Genomic DNA, 25,252 nt, shown 5'->3' with positions numbered 1-25,252 from the left:
TTACCCCCCAAATCCCCTCTGTAAGCTCGGGGGGAGCACTTCCTGAAGAGGCAGAGACAAGCCCTGTAGCTCTGCCTCTCAGTGCGTCAATCCCAGCTGATCGCCACCTCTCCCCGCCCCTCTCAATCTGCCTTCACAGAGAGGGGCGGGGGAGAGGCGGAGAGCCGTGCGGTGATTGACGCACATGGAGGCACAGCTGCAGCTCATAGCTCTGCCTCCATGAGCAGCAAAATCCACGACCAAGAAAGTCGTGGATTTTGCAGGGGGGATTTGGGGGGTAAAGACCCCTCGTTTTGCCGCGGGATAGCGGCGTTTTAGCAGCGGTTATACTGATTAACAATACTGCATGTTAAAAAAGTAAATTGATACTCGCTTCAGAGTCTCTTGAACTATACTGATCTTTGTTGGTAAAGTGACATATTTATCCTTTAGCATATTGTCCAGATTTGCCATAGATTTCTTCCTAAATCTCCTCATAGCCACCATCTGTAGAGATCTTCAATTCCGGGAAAATTAAATTTGTTACAGTTTCTACTTTTTCCCCATCTATTTGTAGACGGTTCATTGGGGCAGATGACATGACTTTAGTTTTCTTGATGTTTAGCAGTAGACCAGCTTTGGCACTTTCTTGTTTGACATTCATGACTAGGCTCTTAAATGTTTGCTCAGTTTCAGCCATCAGAGTGATATCATCCAGCATGTGACTCATCCAAACCAGCTTTCCGCGTTACATATTTACCATATAAGCTAAATAAATAAGGATCTGAAAATACATTTCCTGCTGCAGAGTGGTGCAGGGTATCAGTGTGTTTTGTATTTAGTGATGACGCTGGTAGCCCTTTTCCTCCAGCATCTATCTTGCTTGCATCCTGGCTGCCTCCATTTGGATGCACAGAGAAATATCACATGGTAATTGGAGATTAGATGGATGCAGACAAGAGAGTAGGTGGCCAGAAAACAAGCAAGAAATTCAAGAGGAGAGGGAAAAGGGCTACATGTACTAGTAAATATAAATCACATTAATATGCTTCCCTTCTCAACTCTGCATGTGTTGGGTAGTAGGGAGCAGTGTCAGACTGGGAGCTGGGAGAGATGAGGAAATCCACTTGCTGGCCAAGCAGCAGTAATCAGGTGTTGTTGCAGGTTTCTATTGGGAGCGATAACACAGGGTTACTGCTGCTTGGCCAGCAGGTGGATTTCTCCAGTGTCAGACTGGGAGCTGGGAGAGATGAGGAAATCCACTTGCTGGCCAAGCAGCAGTAATCAGGTGTTGTTGCAGGTTTCTATTGGGAGCGATAACACAGGGTTGCTGCTGCTTGGCCAGCAGGTGGATTTCTCCAGTTTTTCCACCTGCCAGTCCGACACTCGTATGGAGGAAAATACTTGTGGGAGGCATGATTGGGCTAGAGAAAAAACCAGTGAGGGTGTAAGCACATGGCCAGACTGAGGACAACACGTGTGTGTGTGTGTGTGTGTGTGTGTGTGTGTGTGTGTGTGTGTGTGTGTGTGTGTGTGTGTGTGTGTGTGTGTGTGTGTGTGTGTGTGTTGCATAGTATGACTAGAGACAATACCTGTGTGGGGCAAGTACACGGCCAGGGTGAGGACAACAACTGTGTGTGGGGGGCTTTGCACGGTTAGAGACAATACCTGTGTGGAGGGGGGTTATATGACCAATACTTTTTTTTTGGGGGGGGAGGAGTATGGCCAAGGTTGGGACAATATTTAAATGGGCACATGGCCATGGGACATGTTCAAACTGGAGACAATATTTTTGTAGTGGAGGTCATGGAAAGGGACTGCTATGGGCAGACTGGGAACAGTGCTTACAGGGAAGGGAACATGGCCAAGAGTGGGTAAATCTTTGTAGGAGGACATGCTATAGTTGGGCCAAGGCTTGTGACATGGCAATACTGGGGACATTGTTCAGAAGCCAGTACAAATAATGCCAGAATTCCACATTGCTAAACAGCCTAGGCCACAACATTACTGGGAGGGCTACATACCAATATACAGCAATATACTGGTATAATACATACCAACATAAAGCAATAAGTAAACATAGGATGCTGAGACCAGGATACCTAATGTAAAAGTGGGTAGTATTCTGAATAATTTACTGCATTCTACTAAATTTGTCACTATGGTGGTGACAAGTTCTAAAAATGAATGTTACAGTATCGGTTTGGGTGAGGTGGGCTACAGACCACTGCTAATAGCTGTTCATCCAGAGTGTTGCTTTAAGGACCTCTCTTGACCTTGTAAAATAACGAATTTCACTGCACTGATGTGGACATAACAGTGGGAAGAAAAAAATAATTATTTTCACCAGTGAGAAGAAAATGACATGAAATTACCTGAAACAAGAGCCAGGAAGATTATGCACAGAGACATCTCCAGCTGCATGTGACATCTAGACAGAGGGGCAGTACTTCAGCCTGAGAGGGTTATAAATCACAGATCTCAAGCACTGCATGTACCAAGGTTATTTCTCTTCTAATAAATCCAGCTCAATTCTCTCCCACAATGCCAAGAAGCGCATTCTATTATCCCGCCTGCTGACAAGCCTTACACCAGGGGGAAGCCCATAGCACCAATTAGACAAAAGTGGGTGGAATAACTCCTTCAATAAATGCGCCTCTTCATCAACTTTCCCAGTATGGTGCCACGGACAATCCATGGAGGAGTTTTAACCATTTTTGAACAGTGACTGTCAAAAGCATGTGCATCATTTCACATATACTTAAAGGAGAAGTATTTTTTTACCCATTCCTTTTGCTCAGTGTAAAGTGTTTTACAAAAACTTTTTATATATGTTTTTTATAAAGCACTACTGAATATGCTCTCCTGACTGCCTTAAAGAGACTCCGTAACAAAAATTGCATCCTGTTTTTTATCATCCTACAAGTTCCAAAAGCTATTCTAATGTGTTCTGGCTTACTGCAGCACTTTATACTATCACTGTCTCTGTAATAAATCAATGTATCTTTCCCTTGTCAGACTTGTGGACCTGTGTCTGGAAGGCTGCCAAGTTCTTCAGTGTTGTGGTTCTGCTATGAATTCCCCCCTTCCAGGCCCCTCTATGCACACTGCCTGTGTATTATTTAGATTAGAGCAGCTTTTCTCTTCTCTCTTATCTTTTACAACCTGGATAAATCGTCCTCTGAGCTGGCTGGGCTTTCACATACTGAAGAATTACAGACAAGGGCAAAGCTGTTTGCAGGAGAAAAAAGAGCAGCCTGAAACTTCAGTGCATGAGAACTGCAGGGAGAAAGAAACACACAAATGATCCCTTGACATTCAAAAGGAAGGCTGTATACAGCCTGCTTGTGTATGGTTGTATTTTCTATGTGTGGACATACAGTACATCAACCTACTTCCTGTTTTGGTGGCCATTTTGTTTGTTTAGAAACAAACTTTTTAAAACTGTTTTTAACCACTTTTAATGTGGCGAGCAGCGGCGAAATTGTGACAGAGGGCAATAGGAGATGTCTCCTAACGCACTGGTATGTTTACTTTTGTGCGATTTTAACAATACAGATTCTCTTTAACATTACTTCCACATCACAGCTTTCTATAAACCTTAGGGCTGGTTCACACTGCAAGTGCTTTTCTAAAGCTACGTTGTCACCACCCATCAGGTCCAGCGACATTCTCTTGATGATGGTCATTAAGCCACGCCTCTTCCTGCTTACGATGTCACACGAAGCACCACTGGCACGAACAGGAATTAAGCAATTGCGGCTGTTTGCGTGGAGTCGTCAAAGATCTTAACGATTCATTCCGCTGTGTCTGTCGCTTAACGATGCTTGATCGCCGTGGGGGGCAACATCGTTTAACATGATTATGTTAAACAATGTTGCCTGATGGCGGGTAACATCACCGCAAGTATCGCCGGGTGGGTATGAAGCTTAAAGAGGAACTGTTGTGAAAAACTTAAAATTTAAAACACATGCAAATAAGAAGTACATTTCTTCCAGAGTAAAATGAGCCATACATTACTTTTTTCCTATGTTGCTGTCATTTACAGTAGATAGCAGAAATCAGACATTACATTTAGTTCTGGGTTAGTCCATCTCTTCATGGGGGATTCTCAGCATGGCTTTTATTCTTTATAAAGAAAGTCCCTGAAAAAAAATTTATACAGAGATGCTGGCCAGCCTCCCTGCTCGCTGCACACTTTTTCGGCAGTTGGACGGAGCAACTGCCATTCACTACGTGCTTTTAAAAATAAAGAAAACCCTGAGAACTCCCCATGAGAAGATGGGCTAGTCCAAAATCGTAGGTAATGTCAAATTTCTATTACTTGCTGTAAGTGACAGAAACATCGGAGAAAATTAATTTATGGCTCATTTTACTCTGAAAGAAACATACTTCTTATTTGTATATGTTTACATGTATTTTAAATTTTAAAATTTTTGCGACAGAAGTCCTTTAAGTGCTGAGTGGATCGTTCAGAAACAGCCTTATCAGTCCGCCGACAGCGCGTACACACGCGCATACTGTCGGCTAAAGACCGCCCAGTGGGAGGGTCCGACGGACTCGTCATTGCATTTGGTAGTGCATGTGTACGCACCTCTAGAGGCCAAAGCGTATTTCTGAAATTGCACTATGTATAGTATTAGTTCATAGGCACTGTTTATTTGGCACTTTCTTGAATTCTCCTTTAAATGTATTTTATATCCAGCCAGTGCAAGAACCTGGTTCTGCCTCCTGCTACTGCTACTAGCTTTTGGAGCTTGGCGGAGAGGCTACGTAGGCCTTGGCATAGGTGCCTGCTGCCCAAGGGGGCATCTGAACATGGTTGCTTAATATGGGACAGGAGGCTGCAAATGGAAAAGTAAAATTGAAAATGGTGAGCAACAAACTGAAAAGGGAGCTACAGCCCAACAGAGTGGTTCATGAAAGAGAGTGGCTGCAGTACATGGACATTACACATGGAATAGCTGTCTACACACCCACGGATTGTGAGAGGAACTGCTGCACATGAAAAAGGAATGATAAGAAAGTTGGCCTAAGTATTCAGCTTTGCTGAAGAGGGGATGATCCAGAGGGTTCCTAGATTTCCACAGCCCCTCGACTGATAGGACTCTATTCCACTTTGCGACCACGCAACTCTCCGTGTACAAGGGTGGCCCCACTGCGCAGGTACAAAGTACAGCCAATGCCTAAGCAGTAACACAGAGTACCTTGTGCACAGCGAAAAAGCCATGCATGAGTGGCTCCTTGCTGCTGTGCAGGCACAGGCCGAACTTTGTGCCTGCACAGTGCAGCCGTGCTCGTACACAGAGTAATCTGTTCAGGGCAGGAAGGGCATAGGCAGAACAAGTAAGCTTTTTTTTTACCATCCAGAGGCTTTCCCCTAGTAAGGTAAGTATGTACATTTTTTTGGGGTGGGGTGGTTTTAGGTACCCTTTAAGCACCCTGCACTGTTTAGCTTAGCTGATATCAAACAAATCACTTTTAATCTCTCTAGCCAGGAGCCTGTTTCGGAACACTTCTAGCTAGAAGTGTTCCGAAACAGGCTCCTGGCTAGAGAGATTAAAAGTGATTTATTTGATATCAGCTAAGCTGGACAATACCTGTGTGGGGCCGTGTACTTGCCCCACACAGGTATTGTCTCTAGTCATACTATGCAACACACACACACACACACACACACACACACACACACACACACACACACACACACACACACACACACACACAGACTTCCAAAGTTGAATGATGTGAGCTCAGTTTATGACCAGCCCCCTTGCAGTCTAAACACAGGATGAAGTTGAGCCAAGAAGCTGCCCCGCCTACCATGCCTGTTGTTAACTCTTTTAGTTGTTCTTCTCCAAGACATGCCATAGAAATGTTTAAAATGTTTGGGTATTTCCTGTATTAAGAGATCAGATGGTTTATTTAGATCTGTGCCTAGAGTTTGGTTTGAAGCCACTTGCCTGGATTTCAGCTTTAACTATTATTAAGTGTCTGAGTAGAGGTTAGAGGGTTCAGAATAAGCAAACAGCTTCCTGTTAATGAAAATGATCCTATAACATCCGCCATGTGCTCTGGATGTTACCAAACATATGGGAACAGTAGTTTGTAGAAATATACAAAGAAAACGAAGGCCAAGTCCAACCAAGCATCATGGTTATCTTCTACTGTAGATGAGAAGATCCAGAGATTTTTAATTTCACCATAAGTTCTATCCGCTAATAATTACAGGATGCAGGATGGGGCATTTGCCGCAAATCACTCCTAGATGGGATCATAAAATGATGTCATCTTGTCAGTGTAGTTTTAAGCTGTTGAGCTATTTTTCTGAAGTGCTTTAAGGAATAATGATTTCAGTAAGTGTTTACATTCCTCTGTGCTGTTGCTTGCTTTTATTTGACCACCTGGTCTAAATTGGTGATTTATGATGACGGTTGTTTATTGCATAATCCTTGTTGTGTATACAGAACAGATTAGTGCATTATGTGTGTTCTGCATTATTAACATCAATATGATCAAATGTATAATCCACCGGCAAATCAACTTCCTAAACAGTAAAGTGTAAGTGATATTTCCATCTAAATACTCAAATAAGCAGTTAAAACACACAGACAGGACCTGAATTAATAAGGTTCTCAGGGGCCAGGGCTCAGGATCACTGGTGAACATAAGTTATTATACCATCATGAGTTAGAACTCCCATCACGTTCTTATGGTTGAACCCAGTTCATCTTTCTTTAGCACCACCTAGATTTGCATTAATGCCTTTCTTGACCATTTAGGTCCCAAAGACAGGAAGTGGAAGGCTACCAAGCAGGAACTACTCAAAAAGAGTAGTACATACCAAAAAAGAGGTTCTACTTTTAATGCCTAGCCGGGAGTTTGACTTTAAAATACAACCAAACCCAAAACTGAACAAGGCACAATCTCAAATCTGGACACAATGGTGTGAGCTGATCATAGGTACCACTGATATATGAAAACTATGCTATAACTATTATTGACACTTTCTTCTGTACTGGGTATTACTATAGTTATCTACCACATAGCTTACTAAAGTCTAGCTTATCTGACTACTAATACGTCTCTTTGTGAGTCTGCGTCCTGTGAACAATAACTCATACTATTAATATGCTCATGCAGCTCCTATTCTAATTTTAGTCAGACTCTCATTTGCACTTTTCAAAATGCCCTGGTGATCCCAACTTTTCCGCTTCCCTCTGACCCCTAATCGGCTCCATCACTGTTGTTTGATGTAATGCTTTGTATTTACTGCAAAATTTCAATAAAGTTTACCTGTTAAAAAAGGGGAAGTCCCAAGATCACTTCAAGGGAACAAAATTGGAAGTGAATTACAGTTGTATTACTAATAAAGGGGGACTTTCAAGGTTCACTTAGCATATTCATAAGTTCACTTTCCATTTAAAGGAGAATTCCACCAAGATTAGAGAGCTTCCTCACTGTTTAAAGAGACTCTGTAACAAAAATCGCATCCTGTTTTTTATCATCCTACAAGTTCCAAAATCTATTCTAATGTGCTCTGGCTTACTGCAGCACTTTCTACTATCACCATCTCTGTAATAAATCAGCTTATCTTTCCCCTGTCGGATTTGTCGGACTTGTCGTCCTGTGTCTGGAAGGCTGCCAAGTTCTTCAGTGTTGTGGTTCTGCTATGCACTCCCCCCTTCAGGCCCTTCTATGCACACTGCCTGTGTGTTATTTAGATTAGGGCAGCTCCTCTCTGCTCTCTTATCTTTTGCAAGCTGGATAAATCATCCTCTGAGCTGGCTGGGCTTTCACATACTGAGCAATTACAAACACCAGCAGAGCTGTGTGCAGAAAGAAACAATCAGCCTCACAGCCTGACACTTCAGTGCATGAGAGCTGCAGGGGGAAAGAAAAACACAAATGATCTCTTGAGATTCAAAAGGAAGGCTGTATACAGCCTGCTTGCGTATGGATGTATTTCTTCTGTGTGGACATACTGTACTTCAACCTACTTCCTGTTTTGGTGGCCATTTTGTTTGTTTATAAACAAACTTTTTAAAACTGTTTTTAACCACTTTTAATGCGGCGGGGAGCGGCGAAATTGTGACAGAGGGTAATAGTAGATGTCCCCTAACGCACTGGTATGTTTACTTTTGTGCGATTTTAACAATACAGATTCTCTAAGCGTTACAATGTATACCTTATCAGTGTGAGGCTGCAATATGACATAGGCTTCTGAAAATCTCCATTATCCCTAATGCAGCTGGCAGTACATTACTCTGCCTAATGTCTTCAATTAGTAACATAACTGGACAATGCAAAAAAAGAGGTTCCACTTCTAACCCCTAGGCGGGAGTTTGGCTTTAAAATACAACCAAACCCAAAACTGAACAAGGCACAATCTCAAAGCAATCATGTTGATAGTGTAAATTGTAATATTAACTTTGGAATTCCATTTCCAATGGAGAAACTCAAGGACCCTAATTCAATTCACCTTTTTTTTAAGTTTTCTCCAGCAAACAAGGAAATATTCATAATAATTTCAACAGTTTCTTTTCACCTACTTTTAGTTTCTCTTCAATTGCAGACTGCTTAAAAGTTATTTTTAACAGAACATGAAAAATGTTCTCCTAGGAGAAAACTTAGGTGAAAAGATGAATTAAATAAAGGCCATGTTGTAGTTGTGCTTACTTTCAGTTTAACCCATTCGCGTTCTGTCGTTTTCACTTGAGAAATGTTCACCTCCCATTCTTTAGCCTATAACTTTATCACTACTTATCACAATGAAATGATCTATATCTTGTTTTTTTCAGCCACCAATTAGGCTTTCTTTGGGGGGGGGGGGGGGGGGTACATTTTGCTAAGAGCCACTTTACTGTAAATGCATTTTAACAGGAAGAATAAGAAAAAAACGGAAACAATTGATTATTTCTCAGCTTTCAGCCATTATAGTTTTAAAATAATACATGCCTCCATAATTAAAACTCACGTATTGTATTTGCCCATATGTCCCGGTTGTTACACCGTTAAAATTATGTCCCTATCACAATGTATGGCGACAATATTTTATTTGGAAATAAAGGTGCATTTTTTCCGTTTTGCATCTATCACTATTTACAAGTTTAAAATAATTAAAATATAGAAATATTTCATCTTTACAATGATATTTAAAAAGTTTAGACCCTTAGGTAAATATTTACATGTTTTTTTTTTATTGTAATGTTTTTTTTTTATATTAAACATTTTATTTGCGTAGTTTTGGGAGGGTGGGAGGTAAACAATATGTTTATGGCCTACCGAGATCAAGATGGCGCCGGACCTGGACGCCGTGGCCACAGGGCTCCGGATTTGTTACTTTTTTTCTATGTAGTCTCCCACCCTTACTCGACTTCGAGCCTCTCTACCGCCGGGGTGAGATGTGGGGATCACGGGCATGCCGGTATTGTTTCGCACCGGCCATCGAGTCCAGCTGATTGTTACATCGGCGGTTTGGGGCAGCATGTGGGGGGCACCGTTCAGCTTGCAGAGGGACCGCTGCTCACTCCCACCGCCGCAGCTGGGTGCCGGCTCCAATGCTGCAGATCCATACTGGGCCGCTGACGGGAGATTTGTTGCTGCTGCACACTGCAAAGCGGGCCACAGCTGATCGATCCCCAGGGAGGCTTCCACAGCGCCGCGGGCCGCTCCGTCACCTAACACCTGATGCCGGCCATTGTTGCCACTACGCTGGTCACCTCCAGGCCAGCCCCTCAGCCTACTTGTCGCCGTTTCCTGCTTGGGCCACCCACGTGGAGGAGCTTTCGATGCCAATGTCGCTCCACTGGCCGCTTCAGAGGCAGTCTTCTACTGCCTTCTCCAGCCCGCTAGACCTACCACGTGGAGGAGATCCTCTTCTCCAAGCTCTCTCGCAGGCCTGACTACCGGCAGGCCACTGCCAGGACGATCACAGCATCCAGCCCTCAACAGCTGCCACAGGGATCCGATCTCCATTTTAACATCATAGGCTGGCATCACCCCAGGGCCCCCATGCAAACTCCAGCACAAAGGGGGATCCAGTCACTCCCTCACTGCTCCAGCCGTGCCAGAAGGGGTCAATCAAAATCCGCAGGGAGACATGCAGAGATCGCACAGAAGGAGCCACATCGCTGAACGGTCCCGCCGACCCTGATGCTCTGCCGCCATGGGACAACAAACACAAAAACTATTGCCACCTGTGTGAACGCCTGATCCATCTAAAGGCTGCCCGGCAAAAGGGGACTCACTTTTTTTCACTGTCCTTACCTTCTCCATTTTCATTCTTTTTCCTCTTTTTCTCTCTCCCAAGGATGGACTGGGGGCATCTGATTCAAAGTATCGCTGTAGAAGCGTTTTGAGTGCCTTATACGGCAGCGGATTACCCCTCCCCCCCCGGTCCTCTCCTGGGTCCAGCTCTTGAGTTTCCTTCTATATCTATCCTTTTTATTCTATGCCGTGTATATTTGCTGTATGTAATGTATGTACCTACTGTAAGAATGCATATGCACTGTATGTATCTACTATATGTCTACTGTATGCTAAATTGCACCATTCTGCTACTGTACCGACCCTGTTATGCCAAAATCAATTCCGGGTACAACTCTCATTGTACTTGGCGAAATAAACCTGATTCTGATAATGTAAATGTGTGTTGATTTTCATTTTTTTTAACTTTTAGTTGTAGTATTACTTTTTGGCCACAAGATGGCGGCCATGAGTTTGTTTACATGACGTCACTCTAAGCGTAACACATGCTTAGAGCGACGCATGGGGTACATTACAGCCAGAAAAAGCGAAGCTTCCGAATAAAGCTGTCACTTTTTCAGCGGGGGAGAGGAATCAGTGATCGGGCTCCATAGCCCGATTCACTGATTGCCTGGCTAACGAACCGCGGGCCGGGAGCGCGCGTGCACACGCGCAATCGGGCGCGGGAGCGCGCATGGTTCCTGGGCGTAGTTTCTATGTCCAGGAACCAAAACAGGTTAAGAACCCTCCTACTTTCCTACTAATTTCCGCTTAGCAGAGTAAGGTCTCGTAACCACTCAAAACTTATTACTGGTGAGATACAGGTCCCACCTTCTCATGTAGACACAGGGGCCCATATGCAATTAACTTTTTCTACTAACTTTTCTCCTTGGAACAAACGTTTCATTTTCTCTTTGCAATTGAAAAAAGTACCAAAAAGTCAGTGAAAAAGTCATGTCAAAATAATTCTGAGTATTTTCTTGCTTGCTGGTGGCTAAACCCCCCTGGTGGTATGACTATTTCTGGATTTTAGGGTCTTTTGAAAATGTTTCAGACCCTAAAATCAGGAAAAAATCATGCCGCCAGAATGCCTGAAGCAGCCCGGGCTCTCACTCACCTCCCTGGGTTTTACCTCCGTCCTCCAGGTGGCGCTGAAACTCTGTGGTGAGATCGATGACGTAGATCTCACCAGAGTGATTAAGGGCCTCGGAGGACAGGAAAGAGACTGGCTACCGACGTCTGGATCCCCCGGAAGGTGAGTAAAAATGTCCGCTGCACACTGTACTCTGCATAGTGCTCCCGATGGTGTCGCTTGGGATTACCGCCATGGAAGTTAAAAGTGACCTTGATGAGGTGTACGAATATCAACAGGGAGAAAACTTGGAAGAAATAGTGAATTAAATAAGAGCCTCCTGACATGCTGGGAATTAAAATCAAGCATGCATTGTTCAGACCTGATTGACCTACCACCAGTCGAATCCAGAGAGGCGAGAAAGCAAGCTGTACTGCAGTGGCAGGCATATTTGATCCATTAAAAAGTAACAGTCCACCACTTTGGTTTTACTTATTGTCTCCATTCACTTGTCATCCTGATGGCAGTGTCTCACATATATGACAGCTGGCTGTGCATGCAAAATAAAATCTGGGGTCACCGCTAATAAAGAAGGGGCATTTCCAGCTCCTCAGCAGTGATTGGCCGCATTGCTGGACAGAGCTATAATGCTAGCCAATGCTGCAATGGAATTTGTGCTAATACCGAGAGGCCATGAAAACCTTTCCTATTCTTTGGCAATGGTAAAATTAAGAACAAAATACAAATGGTTATTTCCAGAGCTTTCCCTGAATTTGAAATGATAGATTTTGAGTTGAAATCCATTTAGACTTCTTTGCCAATTTGTTCCTTTTGGCTGATGACAGAATGAAAGAACGTACCTGACTGGCTGCCATGGAGAGCACAGCAACCCTTGTCTTTGGCACTTTGATAAATGAATCTCAGTGAGGTCATTGCAGATATCTGCACAAATAAACCACAAACGGCCATTGATGTTCATTTATTTTTCCATTTTCACATTCCCCATTATCTCACAGCCTTTTTGCTTAGTGTGACAACGGCTCCGCTCCTTTCTTAATAAAATATACACACGGCATATGGAAGTGGATTCTGTGCGGTATAATAATAATCTGTTAATCACTGGAAACGTAAAATTGAATTGTGGAACTTTTTGCAATCAGCGTTTGTTTTGGCAGGGCTGTTATCTGTGTACAGTTGTACAGGTTATGGTGAGGTGGGCCAATGGGAGGCAAGAAGAGGACTGTCAATAAGGCTTTGCCTTCTGAGGCAGAAGGTACTTATACATCATCATTGCTTATCCACAAATAAGAGGTTTTTTTACAGTCATATCATTCATTCAATCATCTACTGATGTAATAGAGGGTGTGAGTGGCTGAATACGATAATAGAACTCTTAGTATGATCATGTTTAGTAGTTAAGTAGCAATCATCACTATTACTAACTGGTTTAAACCACATACACACCCAAAACAATCTTTACTGATTTTACACAGAGGGGCTCATACCCACCAAGGTTCACCCATCGACCACTGAAACCTGAGTAAGTGGGCAGAGAACCATGAAAAGTGCCAGTAAATCTCATAGTAAAAAAGACCAGAGAAAAGAACGCACTCGGTGGTGTCCGTTGGGTTAGGTGACCAGCTAACCAAGAGTAACCTCTCCTGAGATGGTGGCTGTTGGCCCAGGTGAGGTTATTCCTCGGGCTGCTGGTCACCTAACCCCACTGACACCACTGAGAGCGCTCTTTTCTCTTGTGTCTTTTTTACTGTCAGATCACCCCACTACCAGAGTGGAACCGACTTTGATTGCTCCTTTTGCAATAAGTGCAAAAGTCACATTTTCTTCAATTTCACCCGTAAATCTCATAGGCCTCGTTTACCCTATATGCATATATTTGCCAAAATGCATTTTGGCAAAGCATATGGTGTGTGAAATGTAAGAACAGAAGTGCATAGACTGCAGTGTTTTGGCAAAATGCAATGCTGACCCGTTCTCTGCAGTGAACGAGATCAGCAATGCAATGCACAGATGGCGTGCGATTGCGTGTGTTGTTATCTGATTGCACAGTCATCTGCATTTGCTAGTGTGAACAAGGCTTAATCCACCAAAGGTGTAACTGAGATAACCCAGGAGAAAAAATTAATGGCGTATGGGCCTTTTTGACCCCACAACTTGTTAAAACAATTTTTAGATTTTTTTTGCTTGCTGGTAGGTTAAAAGGCATTTTATTTACAAGTTGTGAAACTATCACCTGGGAGAAAACTCAGGAGGAAAGTTAATTGCATATGCGCCCATAACCAGATGGTCTGCAACACATTGTACATCATTATTGCATAGTTTATAGTGCTGACATCTTTTATTAGCATTTTACAGAGTACTTAGCCACATACCTAACTATCCCTCACACTCTAATCCCTTCCATAGTCTAAGACCAGTGTTTGGAATGGGGATAATGGGGACCAAGTAACTTTTTAATATATTGTTGAGATGTTGGGGAACACCAGAGACCCCAGAGAAAACCCACAAAACACTGGAATACATACAAACCCCACATAGATATTGTCCAGGCACCATCCTATTCAAATTGCATAGCATACATTGTGCATATAGCAAAACCCACGTTATTTACACAATGCGTGCATTGCCACTATAATGGGCATTACATCATTTGTGTGGTGCATGTTATGCTAGCAATTTGCATGCTGTGTAACCAATACAGGTTGCCCTTTTTGCATAATGCATGCTATGTAACTTGTATAAGTAAAATTACCCTATGCTGTCTGTAGTTTTACCCCAGTTTCATGAATATACCCCATTGATGAGATAATCATGTATACATATATTATCTAGCCTGCTTACGAGGTGCTTGTGTTCCATTTCTATTTGTTTTTCATTGTAACAGTGAATAAACCAAAGCTTAAGCCGCATACACACGCTCAACAAAAGCCTTTCAAATGCACAATAATCAAAACATCTTTTGTTGTTGATACTAGTTGAAACAACCAAAAAAAAGTTGTTTGCTATTGGTCAAACAACTGATAAGACGCAGCTCAAGTCAATCCAACTGTTGGATTGACTAGAGCTGCGACTTATCAGTTGTTTGAACATGAGCCTTTAGTCTGGAGTATCCGGGCTGCAGCAACAGCTCTACGTTCAGTCAGATAGAGACCACAAAACCTCTGTGTGGCTTTCCAAGCACATCTTATAGCATGACAGTGATGAACAGTTCAAAGGGTCATCGTTTCTCTGTGTGGGAGCTGAATAAACACCAGCCATGTCAGTGTTAAGTTATATCTGGCTGGTATATTAGACTTAAGCTGGCCACTAACGGTCCAATTTCTAGCGAAAAATCGTTCGAGCGATCAGAAATTCTGATCGGATTGGTTGTAAATAATCTCCATTGGTGGACACAATCGATTATGAACGAGTGAAAAAAATGTCGCCTGAATGAATTTTCATCGAACGAAAATTTGGATTTTCTTGGTGGTCGTGATAGATAGGAAGCAATGATTGGTTAGTTGATGGTGTAGTGAACGATTTTTCGTCCGATCAGAATTTCTGATCGCTCGAACAATTTTTCGCTAGACATTGGACCGTTAGTGGCTAGCTTTAGATTTTCAAAGCTTCAAGTGAACTTTAAAGAGGAACTGTACAACTGTAGAGAGAATAATGTAATTAATAAAATTGCTTATTTTTTACAATGCCCATTTATTATATTTAGTCTGGGTTTGCCCATTGTAAAAACTTTCCTCTCCCTGATTTACACTCTGAAATGTATCACAGGTGGCAACATCTTTAGTCCTGCCAGGTGATCTCTGCAGAATATTTGTTTACTAAGAGTCCTAGGCACAGAGGGAGGTACTGCTTTCTTGTCAGCTGTTATTTCCCACAATGTAACAAGGTTCACAACCAGCAAACTGTCAGGGAGGGGTTTCTTCACAATATCAGCCACACAAATGTCCCTTATTATCTATTTGGTAAAGGTAAAGATTTCTTGCGGGAAAGGGGGTACTGGCTACTGATTGAAATGAAGTTCAATCCTTTGTTAAAGTTCCTTTTTAAGTGAAAATAAGCTGATGAGGTAAACAATTGTATTTATCCTCCCACTCCTAAAAATGACCTTTTTTTAGATATCACACAGTTTTATGTTATGTTTAGATTTAAAAAGTAGATGTATTGTTTTTTTCACTGCTCAATAACACAGTTTTTTCTTGTCTCAGACAGTAAAAATATATGAACTATTGACCTTTTTTATCTTTTCACTGCAAGTAGAAGCTGTTCTCCTACAGGAAAGAGTTTGATGGCTGTAAGTCCTTATAGCCCTACTGGGTCTAACTGGAGAGAAACTTGAATGGTTAACTCTTTCAGGTAGAAAATAAGGAACACAGCCTAGTTATTTGTATTTTTGGCTATGTACAGTATTCTTGACAATGCATAGACCCTCTGTCTGCTCCCTTGGTATCCGTCCAGTCCCCTCGTTCTGAGACTGTCAGCCTCAGCAGTTACAGACTATTGCTCATGCGTGGCCCCAGGCAAGAGGAAGAAGAGGATTTACATGTATCCATTGCTTTATCCACAGGGCCGGATTTGTACTTTTTACCGCCCAAGGCCCACTGTCACCAGCCGCCCCCTTAAACTAACAGAGCACCCCCCCCCCCCCAAAATCAATACACAAGTGCAAAACACAATCCCCTCCCCCAGCAAACACAGATCCATAACAAAATAAATCTTCTTACGTCACACCGTTCCAGGACTTGGTCCCTCTCTGGTTAAATAAATCACTTAATTGTGCAAGCATGGTCATGGGCTACCATATCCATACTGGGCATGTGGAAGTCAGGTCTGTGCATGCCCAGTAGAACTAGGTTGCTTAGCATTTTTCCTCTGTGCACAAGCACTTAATTATACTGGGCATGTGCGGACCTTACTTGTGCATGCCCAGTTACAATACGGTCACACTTGCACACTGAAGAAACCTATTTGAACAGAGAGGGGTACAGCACTGGCACGATGGGGTACAAGAAGATATGGGAAGCCTCTAAACTATCCAGAGGCTTTCTATCACTAAAAGCTAAGCATCAGTTTGTTTATTTTATGTGTTTCAGGTTGAGGTAGGGGGTGAGGAAAAAAATTATAGAGGGGGCAGCCAGAACTGAGGTGGTGATCAGAGTGAACAAGTCAGCCGGGGTAAGGTGAGAATTGAGAGGCTAGCCAGGACAGGTGTTTCCATAGGGGCAAACTTAAAACCACTCCCAGCACGCCCCTCTATAGAGGCACTACAGCTGCCAGCATGCCCCTACCCCTCCACAGAGGCACCACAGCTCCCATGATGCCTCTTCCCTTCCAGAGGCACCACAGTTCCCAGCATACCTCTCAGTCTCCATAGAGTATTGGGTTGTCCCCGAGGGCCACAGAGCTGGCTGCTGGGTCCCCTCTAATGTGAATAGTGGTCCCCCGGGGTCCCTGTATTTGCAGTGGAGTGCATTCAACTGTGTGGCCAGTGTGCTTCCCACATCTATGTGCTTCACCATTGTAGACGCCTTATTTCTGTGGCCTGCTGGCATCATGTACATACTCATGCTGCTGGGCTAGGGAGATAAAGGGAGATAGAGCACAGAGAAGCACGCCAGACAGGTAAATGCGCTCCTCTGCGAATACGCTGCAGAGGCTCCAGGGGACCACTAATCACTTTGGGGGGGACCAGGGGGCCTACACCAGCCAGCCCTAGGGGATACCCAATACTATATGGAGGAAGGGCATGCTTGGAACTGTAGTGCCTCTATAGAGGGGAGTGGGGCTTGCTGGCAGCTATGGTGACCTTATAGTGGGGGATGGGAATGCTGGCAGTTGTGGTGACCCTATAGTGGGGCATGGGAATGCTGGCAGCTATGGTGACCTTATAGTGGGGGATGGGAATGCTGGCAGCTATGGTGACCTTATAGTGGGGGATGGGAATGCTGGCAGCTGTGGTGACCTTATAGTGGGGGATGGGAATGCTGGCAGCTATGGTGGCCCTATAGTGGTGCCTCTTTGGAGTGGAAGGACATGCTGAGGGGGAGGGGGGTAATACTACCTTGGAGGAAAGGTGAAGGAGAGTGTACACACAAGCATGCAGTCACACCAGCAGCAGATACTTACAAGCATGCAATCACAGCGGCAGAAGTTTAGGAATGTCAGGAATCCGATCATCCAGCATCATGATGCCTCTCTTCTGTGCACAGTGGAAGGCTGCACACGGAACTCTGCTTCTCCAGTCCCGAGCAGCTGAGCTAATCAGCTGATCTCTCTCTCCCTCCCCCGCCGTGCTATCACTGTCCTGCTTCGTTGTCGGGACTTAGAACCACGGCAGCTGTTTTTCCCTTCTTCCTTCTATCTGTGCACGGAGATCGCTCTACCTGCTGCCCCCTGGGGGTTTCTGATCTGTGTCAGCCCCAGCATGTGGCGAGACCTCCGTGTAGCAGCAGACGTTGTTCCTTCCCTTGTCTGTTCGCTGCTTCTGACCGTTACGCTCCTATCAGCTGATCAGATCACGTCAGCCACGTGCTGGGGCGCAGCAGGCAGAGCGATCTCCGTGCACAGAACCAGGGCAGCGGCTTCCTGACTCATCTGTAGCCGCCCGCTGACTGCGCACACAAGGACAAGCTGCAGTGTGCAAAGCGGGCGGCTGTGACCGACTGGACTGTGGGAAGAGTAAATGTTGCGGGAGGCTAACTACCCGCCCCAAGAAATCTTCCGCCCTAGGCAGTGGCCTAGGAGGCCTGCCCCTAAATCCGGCCCTGTTTATCCAGCCCCCTGTAGTCAATCAGCTCCCTTGGAGTCCGTCCAGTCCACTCCTTTTGCCGCTGTCAGCCCTGGTATAGTCTGCAACTTGGCTTAGTTGGGACTTCTGAGCATGCATGGCTCCAACTGCACACCTCCTCTTGACACTGGAAGCGAGGTTGAGGAGGCGCACGCCTGGGGCCACACACGTGCAGTAGTTTGCACCTGCAGAGGCTGACAGTCACAGAATGAGGAGACTGGACGGACAACAAGGGGGCTGGTGGACTACAGGGGGTTGGAAGAAGACAGGGGTACGTTTAAATCCTCTTCTTCCTCTTGTGACAGGTACACTTTAAGGAGTATGCTATAAGAAGGGCTTTGTTTTATATATATATATACAGGATCTTCTCAAAAAATTAGCATACTGTGAAAAAGTTCATTATTTTCTGTAATGTACTGATAAACATTAGACTTTCATATATTTTAGATTCAAATACACACAACTGAAGTAGTTCAAGCCTTTTATTGTTTTAATATTGATGATTTTGGCATACAGCTCATAAAAACCCAAAATTCCTATCTCAAAAAATTAGCATATTCCTTCCGACCAATAAAAGAAAAGTGTTTTTAAAACAAAAAAAGTCAACCTTCAAATAATTATGTTCAGTTATGCACTCAATACTTGGTCAGGAATCCTTTTGCAGAAATGACTGCTTCAATGCGGCGTGGCATGGAGGCAATCAGCCCGTGGCACTGCTCAGGTGTTATGGAGGCCCAGGATGCTTCGATAGCGGCCTTAAGCTCATCCAGAGTGTTGGGTCTTGCGTCTCTCAACTTTCTCTTCACAATATCCCACAGATTCTCTATGGGGTTCAGGTCAGGAGAGTTGGCAGGCCAATTGAGCACAGTAATACCATGGTCAGTAAACCATTTACCAGTGGTTTTGGCACTGTAAGCAGGTGCCAGGTCGTGCTGAAAAAATGAAATCTTCATCTCCATAAAGCTTTTCAGCAGATGGAAGCATGAACCCACTTGTGAACCAGAAACAGCAGCAGAAGCGCCTGACCTGGGCTACAGAGAAGCAGCACTGGACTGTTGCTCAGTGGTCCAAAGTACTTTTTTCAGATGAAAGCAACTTTTACATGTCATTCGGAAATCAAGGTGCCAGAGTCTGGAGGAAGACTGGGGAGAGGGAAATGCCAAAATGCCTGAAGTCCAGTGTCAAGTACCCACAGTCAGTGATGGTCTGGGGTGCCATGTCAGCTGCTGGTGTTGGTCCACTGTGTTTTATCAAGGGCAGGGTCAATGCAGCTAGCTATCAGGAGATTTTAGAGCACTTCATGCTTCCATCTGCTGAAAAGCTTTATGGAGATGAAGATTTCATTTTTCAGCACGACTTGGCACCTGCTCACAGTGCCAAAATCACTGGTAAATGGTTTACTGACCATGGTATCACTGTGCTCAATTGGCCTGCCAACTCTCCTGACCTGAACCCCATAGAGAATCTGTGAGATATTGTGGAGAGAAAGTTGAGAGACGCAAGACCCAACACTCTGGATGAGCTTAAAGAGAATCTGTATTGTTAAAATCGCTCAAAAGTAAACATACCAGTGCGTTAGGGGACATCTCCTATTACCCTCTGTCACAATTTCGCCGCTCCTCGCCGCATTAAAAGTGGTTAAAAACAGTTTAAAAAGTTTGTTTGTAAGCAAACAAAATGGCCACCAAAACAGGAAGTAGGTTGATGTACAGTATGTCCACACATAGAAAATACATCCATACATAAGCAGGCTGTATACAGCATTCCTTTTGAATCTCAAGAGATCATTTGTGTGTTTCTTTCCCCCATGCACTGAAGTTTCAGGCTGCTCTTTTCTTCTTGCAAACAGCTTTGCCCTTGTTTGTAATTCCTCAGTATGTGAAAGCCCAGCCAGCTCAGAGGACGATTTATCCAGCTGATTAGAGCAGCTTCTCTCTTCTCTCTTATCTAAATAACACACAGGCAGTGTGCATAGAGGGGCCAGGAAGGGTGAGTTCATAGCAGAACCACAACACTGAAGAACTTGGCAGCCTTCCAGACACAGGCCGACAAGTCTGACAGGGGAAAGATACATTGATTTATTACAGAGACTGTGATAGCAGAAAGTGCTGCAGTAAGCCAGAACACATTAGAATAGCTTTTGGAACATGTAGGATGATAAAAAACAGGATGCAATTTTTGTTACGGAGTCTCTTTAAGGCCGCTATCGAAGCATCTTGGGCCTCCATAACACCTGAGCAGTGCCACAGGCTGATTGCCTCCATGCCACGCCGCATTGAGGCAGTCATTTCTGCAAAAAGATTCCTGACCAAGTATTGCGTGCATAACTGAACATAATTATTTGAAGGTTGACTTTTTTTTGTTTTAAAAACACTTTTCTTTTATTGGTCGGATGAAATATGCTAATTTTTTGAGATAGGAATTTTGGGTTTTCATGAGCTGTATGCCAAAATCATCAATATTAAAACAATAAAAGGCTTGAACTACTTCAGTTGTGCGTATTTGAATCTAAACTATGTGAAAGTCTAATGTGTATCAGTACATTACAGAAAATAATGAACTTTATCACAGTATGCTAATTTTTTGAGAAGATCCTGTATATATATATATATATATATATATATATAAATATATATATATATATATATATATATATATATATATATATATATATAGATATAGATAGATAGATAGATAGATAGATAGATAGATAGATAGATAGATAGATAGATAGATAGATATAAGCAAATGCGTAAATCACACATGATGTGTGCACAGCTGGTATAAATGTGAAATATTGCCCTATTTTTTAAAGTAGAACATATTTCCACATAACAAATTAAACCCAAATCCCAAGGGTGACATTCACCATTTTTAAAAATAGCAAATGGGGAGCCTAGAACTTGAGTTGTCAACCAGCAAACTGCAACAAATCCTGCAGTTTATACAATGTTTAATTAAAAAAAGAGAAAAGAAACAAATAGAAAACATCATTATGGTCTTGTGTGTATTTTTCTTTTTTTAGGTAAGTACACAGTCACCATATGGATATACGTCAGAACACTAAGAACATTTTTTTAATTCTTGAATTATTGACGTTAATTAACAAGAGTGGGAGTTGCCATATGTGGTTGTAATACATTTATAGAGCGTGAAGTTATAACGCAGAACAGAACAGAGACTGTGGCCTTGAAAGACCTCGCTGAGGAAACAAGCAGAACTGTCAGTGGAAACACACTATTAAAAAAAACAACAAAACATCTTATGGTATCCATAATAAGCCCTCTACAAATGTTACTGTATTGTATCATTGTGACAACTTACAAATCAAAATAAACTTTTATGCCAGTGATTGTGAATTGTAACACTAATTTTGGAGCAGTTTGAAGGTATGCGATTTCACCTGCGCATTTCTTCAAAGGCAACTGCTTCTAAAATGCTACAGGCAGCGCAATTGCAATTTCAGTAAGATAGTAAGGCCATGTTCACATTAGGCAAGGCAGATGGCCGTGTATTCGGAAAACAACATACGCGATTGGCACGGTCATCTGCGTTGAGTTGCGCTGCTGATCCCATTTATTACAGTGAATTGGTCAGCGCTGTGCTTTGCTAAAGAAATGTGTGCAACAGTACAATAGCACATCACACTGCTGCACCGCGCATACAGTCTGAACTTCAGAAGTGCTGTCTATGCACTTCTGATGTTCTTGCGCGTCGCACAATATACATGCTGCCGAAAATGCACATGGCAGAGCGTATAGTGTGAACGAAGTCTAATTAATGATAAGCGAAAATGCCAATATTTTTTTTGCGTTCATTTGTGATAAAATAATGTAAAATTTGACTTTCAAGCGAAAATGCCAATGAAAATAAATTTGTAGTGAGTTTGTGACTTTTCACAATATAAACCGATTTTTGCACTTTTCACAAATTTTTGGGGTGTAAACTTATCTCAACAGGTTTCACTGTTGCAGCACTATGCCGATCGCCAGCATTCGGCAAGCGCTGCAAAAGTGCTCACTGTGGGCCCCAGCCCTAAGTGTACCTCCACTTACAGAAATGGATCAGTACAAATTTCCAGACTTTTTACATGTAATGGTTTTCATTAGATTCTGCAACTGAGAGAGAGAGAAAGAGGGGAGATGATGGGGCGGTACGCATGTGAATCTTGGGGCGAGTAAGTGCAAGGACAATGGCCTTATTCTTCACTTTTTTGCTTAGGCATCTGCCATGGTAAATCGATAAACAACATCATGGAGCAGCTGTATGCATGCTAGATTCTCCTTTGAGATGCCGCTGTCCCTGCCCAAGAATGTCTCATGCACAGCTGATGTGAACAGCAGCACTAAAAAAAAGACAGTAGAGCATATTTCTTAAATCTAGTGCAAGTCTGGTGCAAAGGTGGAGCAGCTAAATGATCAATCAGAAACCTTCCTCTGGACAGCAGCTTCATTTTTGCACCAATTCTGCTACAGTTTTCCTTGCACTGATTTTGATATCCTGCTAACGTTTTTAAAGGGTACCTGAGCTGACATGTGCAGGGGCGTATCTGGGTGACATAGCGCCTATGGCAAACACTGAAATTGCGCCCCCCCCCATCAGACCACCTTGTCCCATAAGAATAGCTCACCCAGTATAAGTAGACTCATGTTTACGTTGCCCTCCCAATATATGTAGTTAGAGATGTTTCCCCAGTATAAGTAGCCTTCTTTAGCATAAGTGGTAAGAGGTATCCCCCCAGTATAAGTAGTCCCTCAGTATAGGTAATGAGAGGTTACCCTCAGTATAAGTAACCCCCCAGTATCGATTTGGCAGGTGTCCCCCAGTATAAGTAGACCCCCCCCCCCCAGTATAGATAGTGAGAGATGTCCTCCAGTATAAGAGCAGGTACAAATGCCTGAGAGGCATCCTTCAGTATGGTGGGGAAGCATGAGGAAGGATGAGGCAGCTATGGCGCCTATGGTGCTGTGGCGCCCATGGCACAAGCCATGCCTGCACCCCTCTAGATACGCCTCTGGACATGTGACGTGGTGAGATAAACATGTGTATGTACATTGTATGTACTATCACTAGACTGTGTTCCTTTTTTTTCTTTCTATCACTCTTCTTTGTAGCCGATTTGCAGTGTTTCCTGAATGCGAATTGTGAAGCGGAAATCACAGCTTATTGAAGACAATAGGATATGCATGTGCTGGGGAAAAATTAATTTTACCGGGCATCACATCCAAATCCCCATAGTCAGATCAGCATGTGTGCTGCGTCTGTTTTGGAGACAGATGTGGCACCCTAGTGGAAATTTAGGCTTTGGATACAGGGATACGGATGTGATGTCCGTAAAGAAGGCTGTAGGCAATGTTTCCTGTACTGTTCCCTGTAGACAATTCAGAAGCAGCCTTTGGTTTGGATATTGGAAAATTGGGATACAGCATGGAGACACTGAAAATCTCAGACACACTATTAGGAATGCTAAAGCTTTGGCACTCAAACCAGGTAAATCTCCTCTTTCTTGTGACTCATATAGCCCAATCTCATTAATGAATACGGACATTAAAATCCTTACTGAAATGATGGCCAATAGGCTCAACCACCACATTGATTCCATTATCCACCCCGATCAGAACGGTTTTATCCCAGGGCGATGTACAAGATTAAACATTAGAAGACTTTTAACAAACATCCAATATCCTCATGCTAATTCTGGAATGAGAGTAATACTATCACTGGACGCTAATAAAGCCTTCGATGCCATAGAATGGTCCTTTGCCGTGGCTGTCCTGGAGATTCGGCTTTGGTTCTAATTTTCAATAATGGTTTAATATCCTATACAACTCCCCTAGGGCAAAGATTAGAGTCAATTCAGTAATATCCCACAGCTTCAGCATTACACAGGGTACCTGACAGGGTTGCCCATTATCCTCTTTGTTGTTTGCCATTGCAGTGGAACCTTTAGCCCAAGCTATTAGAATGTCACAATCAATTCAGGGACTTAAAATAGATAAAGTAGACGAGCGTATATCCTTATCGTGTATCTTGCAGACTCAGGCCCTTCCTTAAATGCGGTATTGAATATATATGATAAATTTGGATCTTTATCTGGTTTAACGATAAACTGGACCAAGTCAGTATTATCCCCCTTAGACAACTTCGATACCCATATAATTTCTCCTCGCTCTTGCTTACAATTAGTCGATAAATTGAAATACCTTGGATTCTGGATCCAGCACTCTCCGGAGCGATTTCTCGAGTACAATCTACAACCAATTTTGAAATCTATTGAACTTAAACTTAAAAGATGGATATCTCTTCCCCTTAATTTGTGTGGACGGGTGTGCATAGTTAAAATGATAGTGGCTCCTAAACTTTTATATATTCTGCAGATGGCTCCTACATGGATTCCTTGTTCTACATTTAAACATATTGGGCCATATTCTATTGCTGAACTCGCCAGCGCTAAGCACTGGCGAGTTCTTAACTTAGGCGATGGGGGCATCGCCTAATCTTACTAAACTTTAGACCCCCCCAGGCGGAAAAGAACTCGCTTGGGCGATATAATCGCCCAGCGAGTTCTTAACACGGAATTCAATTACCCTTATCATGCCTCCGGGAAGCGATGCTTCCAGGCAGACATGAGCGTTAGCTTAGACCTGCAAAAAGCAGGTCTAAACCAGCTAACGCATGTCGCCGCCGCAGCATCTGGGGGTCTCCTTTAATAAGGAGATCCCCAGAGCTCCCCGTCGGGTCGCCGCACACTTTAGAAGCCCCCACGCAGCTCTGCTAAGGCTCCCCTGTCATTATAAATACCTCCGCCGATCACCCGACGCCTCTCGCCGCAAAATCCGTCACGTAATTACAGTGTATCTGACACTGTAATTACTGTCCGCATAGGAGCCCGGGCAAAGCATCTTTGAATCTGCAGCCTGGCTCCCCATTGGTCCGCTGTCTGAGCCATTTTATTAGTTCAGGCAGCGGACAAATGGGGAGCCCCGGCTGCAGATTCAAATATGCTTTGCCCGGGCTCCTATGCGGACAGTAATTACAGTGTTAGATACACTGTAATTATATGACGGATTTTGTGGCGAGAGGCGTCGGGTGATCGGCAGAGGTATGTATAATGACAGGGGAGCCTTAGCAGAGCTGCGTGGGGGCTTCTGAAG

General features: G+C 43.5%; 1 long non-coding RNA gene across 2 annotated transcripts in view; it reads right to left on the bottom strand.

Annotated features, from left to right (window-relative positions):
- LOC137532840 (uncharacterized) overlaps positions 1–25,252 on the bottom strand; it is a 116,428-nt gene that overhangs the window by 5,861 nt on the left and 85,315 nt on the right. Inside the window, exon 3 of one of the 2 annotated variants that reach the window (XR_011024022.1) lies at positions 2,355–2,435. The exons of the other annotated variant lie outside the window; for it this stretch is intronic. This is a non-coding gene — a long non-coding RNA (uncharacterized lncRNA). The remainder of the gene's footprint in view (positions 1–2,354; positions 2,436–25,252) is intronic. 2 annotated transcript variants of the gene reach the window in all.

Source organism: Hyperolius riggenbachi, chromosome 9 (genome assembly GCF_040937935.1).
Source record: "Hyperolius riggenbachi isolate aHypRig1 chromosome 9, aHypRig1.pri, whole genome shotgun sequence".
NCBI lineage: Eukaryota > Metazoa > Chordata > Amphibia > Anura > Hyperoliidae > Hyperolius > Hyperolius riggenbachi.
The sequence above is the reverse complement of the archived record's forward strand: the minus strand, read 5'-3'. Positions and strand labels throughout refer to the sequence as shown.